This window comes from Mus musculus, chromosome 14 (genome assembly GCF_000001635.26).
Source record: "Mus musculus strain C57BL/6J chromosome 14, GRCm38.p6 C57BL/6J".
NCBI classification, from domain to species: Eukaryota; Metazoa; Chordata; class Mammalia; order Rodentia; family Muridae; genus Mus; species Mus musculus.
Genome location: NC_000080.6, coordinates 51058856 through 51062444, shown reverse-complemented (window position 1 = coordinate 51062444; position 3589 = coordinate 51058856). Strand labels below are relative to the sequence as shown.

The following is a 3589-nucleotide window of genomic DNA, read 5'->3' as shown; positions in this document are numbered from 1 at the left end:
CTCTGGAGGACATCACAGTACTAACAGCTATTGCTTGCCAAAATCTCCTAAGGTGTTGTCAGCAGATAAATCGAGGGAGTCAGAGGCACAATAATGAACTTAAGGCCTGGCATGGTGGGAAATCAACATGTTTTCCCTCTTTCTGTTTATCTTTCTGACCCGGTGAATATACAATGCTATATGGTTTCATTAGAGAATCCTCCAAAACCAGCCTTCAGGACGGCTCATGGAGTAAAGTTACGAAAGCTAAGCCTGAAGACTCCTGTGTCATCCTGGAACCCACAGAGGGGAGGGGAGAACGCTTGCAAGGTGTCCTCTGACCTCTACATGATCACGGTGGCAGGCACTACCTACCCTCCCACACAATAAGTAACAAAAGCAAATAATAAATAAAAATTGAGAATTATAAACTGGGCTTAATAGTTAACAAAACTTGCTTTTCTGCCAGAAGACCTGAATTCAGTTCTTAGAACCCATAGTAGGTGGCTCATGCCTGCCTGCCTGTAACTCCATCTCTAGGGCATCTAACACTTCTCTGGGCATCTGCATTTAGTTGCATATATCCTTGCTCAGGCACACACATGCACGTATGCACACATGCACACAATCTGAATAAACCTTAAATCCTGACATGGTAGTAACACATCTTTAATCCCAGCATTTAGGATGCAGAGGCAGGTAGATCTTTGTGTGTTTGAGGCCATCCTGGTCAATATATGATCAACATATCAATCTCTAGGCCAGTCATGGCCATATAGTGAGCCCTGCCTAAAAAATAAAGAAAAACAAAAACTCTTACAAATTAAAAATAATACATTTTGTAATCTTGCAATTTCATATTAAAAAGCATGGCCTCTTTGGATTAACATTGACTGAGCTCAGGGTCTTAGCATTGGTTAGTGGGACAGGACCTAGTTTTGATGATGCCCACATGACCCTAGTGGGGAGCTGATGAGCAGAGAGAGGCTTGAATTTGTTTGCTTTATTTAAAATCAAGCCTAGATTTCCTGGATCATTGTGCTAGTCCACCTTTTCCAAGGAGTTGGATCTTATATGTAGAGATGATGGAAGTGATCCAGAAAAGACAGCAGAGCCTGGGAGTGCACAGAAGGGAAGAATGTCCTGAGGGGGACACGGAGGGAAGACTGCCTTAATGTTCCCTCCACACTGCACATTCAGAAGGCTTTGGGTAAATGCTCAGGCTGCTGATGCAGAGAAGTCAGGTATGAAGTGCTCAAAGTGTTCCTGAAGTCAAAAACTGAAGGTGCTGTCCTACCTTAGAAGGGAAGGCTTCAGGCAATTTCTCCTCAGCTGGTCTTACTTGGACTCTTAGCCGGTGGCAGTCATTGCCTGGACCCAAGGACCATAAAACTGTGCTTCCCACAGAAGGACCTTGTGTGCATAGCCTGGGGCTCTAACTGCAAAATCCAGGTTAACTGCCTCCAATTCAGAACATCATGTGTCCAAAGTCAGGAGTAGCTTGCTCTCGGATGTGCGCAGGTCCCACATCTGCTCACCTTAGTTGAGTAAAGGGATAAATGAAGCAGTAGGTGGCGAGTTTGACTAGAGCCTAGGAGCTGGTAAAGGAACCAGTTCACAGCCTGTTCAGAAAGCAGCTGTGTGATTGCCAGAGATACTGAATGAACCTCTAAACTAGCTGTCTACTTCGCCCATGGGATACTTCAGTGGGAGAAGTTCTTGCTGTCAAGCCCAAGAACTTGATGTTCAGTCCCTGGATCTCCCATGGTAAGGTGGAGAGAAACAATTGACCTCTGACCTCCTAGGGTGACTTAGATGGCCCAGTAGGAAAAGATGCTAGGGCTGGCAACCCGAGTTCAGTTCCCGAGAGCCACAGGGTGCAAGGAGAGAAACAACTCTCAAAAGCTGCCTCTGACTCCTATAGGCTCGCTGTTGCGTGCACACTCCAAATAAGTAACTAACTAACTGCATACACATCACCGCCACCATCACCACCACCACGCCCCCCAAAAAAGGGCGCCTTGTGCCTTTCCTCCTACAGCTGCTGTTTTGTTCTGTGTGATCCCTTTGACTACATTGCCAGTTCCTTAAGGAATACTTCCCTACTCTTAAATCAGACCCTACCTGGGGTCTGGTACTTATTGGCTAACTCTATGCTTCCTTATTGCTGGTTTCCAGGAAGGCTGGAGGCAGAGTGCAGCATCTCATCACTCTGTCGCTGTGTAGCCAGTCATCTTATGAGATCAATGTTTAAACTAAGCTCAGTAGCTTGGTCTGTAAGCTAGTGTTTTCTACCACCCCAATTTAGATATACACATAGGAACCCTGGGAAGTGTCATGACTTCCTTATTCTAACCTAGGTAGTTGGTGCCACCAAAGGGACAAACATGACATTTTCTGCCCATTTGCCCATCCCATAAACATGCTGTGATCTTAGAAGCCATGGACACCGTGCTAGAGATGAATACACAGCTCTCTTCTCTGAATGTGCACAGTTTGTGAAGAGGAAGCCAGTCAAATCCTTCACACTACGAAGTGGCCAGATATCAACAGGAAAACTCACTTCCTCCCGCAGTGGCTGTTTAAAAGACCCTCCAGGCATCCAAGGAAGGAGCTCACAGATGAGCTGTCTTATTCCTGCTGTGTGAGCTCTGGCCCAAGATGGTGATGTAGATGTAACTGTGTCAGACCAGCGCAGTAAGCATTCCTTATTGCAATGGATGGCTTTCATCTTGTTGTGGATGAGTTATTTCTCTGGAGAGGGGCTATTGAGTGCAGTGACTGAGAACCGGTGCATCGGCCTTCCCTGCAAAGCTTCTTGCTCTTTCATGTGGCTATTCACATATTTTCAGTTTTATGTAAGTTGTTCGGATGATGCTCTTGGTCCTTCTGGCATCATCTCCATCCCAGACACTCCTAACCATTGAGACATCTTTCCAGCCTGAGACCTGGTAGATTTTTAAACAACATTGAGATTTGTTAGACAGGAAGAAGGGGAAACCTATTAAACCAGAGCTCCACTCTGTCTGTCCTATGTAAAACCTGTGGCTCCTGCCTTCTAAAGAACCATTGACTGTGTTTATTTCTCACTGTCGATCTGCAGCCACCAGACTTAAACCCATGAGAGCAAGGATGTAGACGTTGTACATAAATATCTACAAATATATACAAAAAGAGAAAGGCTAATGGGTCCCATCATACCCACTGCCTTAGTTATGTTTCTGTAGGAGTGCTAAGGCACTAAGCACTAGGACCAAGGCAACTTACAGAAGACAGAGTTACAGGCTTACAGTTTCAGTTCATGACCATCATGGCAGGGAGAATGGCAGCAGGCAGGCAGGCAGGCAGGCATGGTGCTGGAGCAGTAGTTAGGAGCTCACAACCTGATCCATAAGCACAAGACAGAGATGATAGAGGCAGAGGGAGAAAGAGCTGGGGGTGGTGTGGGCTTTTGAAACCTTGAAGCCCACTCCAAGTGACACACCTAATCTTTCCCAAACAGTTCCACCCAACCGGGAAACCAAGCATTCAAAGTCTATAGGGGCCATTTTCATTCAAACCACACTTGTCTTTCTTAAACAGCACCACAGACCGAGTATAGCTCAGTGAC

At 45.9% G+C, this 3589-nt stretch overlaps 1 long non-coding RNA gene across 1 annotated transcript in view; it reads right to left on the bottom strand.

The window, feature by feature from the left end:
* Window positions 1-3274, bottom strand: part of Gm52088 — a 3924-nt gene extending 650 nt beyond the window's left edge. Inside the window, exons 1-2 of the long non-coding RNA XR_003950909.1 lie at window positions 3247-3274; window positions 1277-2927 (exon numbers count right to left, since the gene is read on the bottom strand). This is a non-coding gene — a long non-coding RNA (predicted gene, 52088). The remainder of the gene's footprint in view (window positions 1-1276; window positions 2928-3246) is intronic.
* Between the last annotated feature and the right edge of the window lie 315 nt (window positions 3275-3589).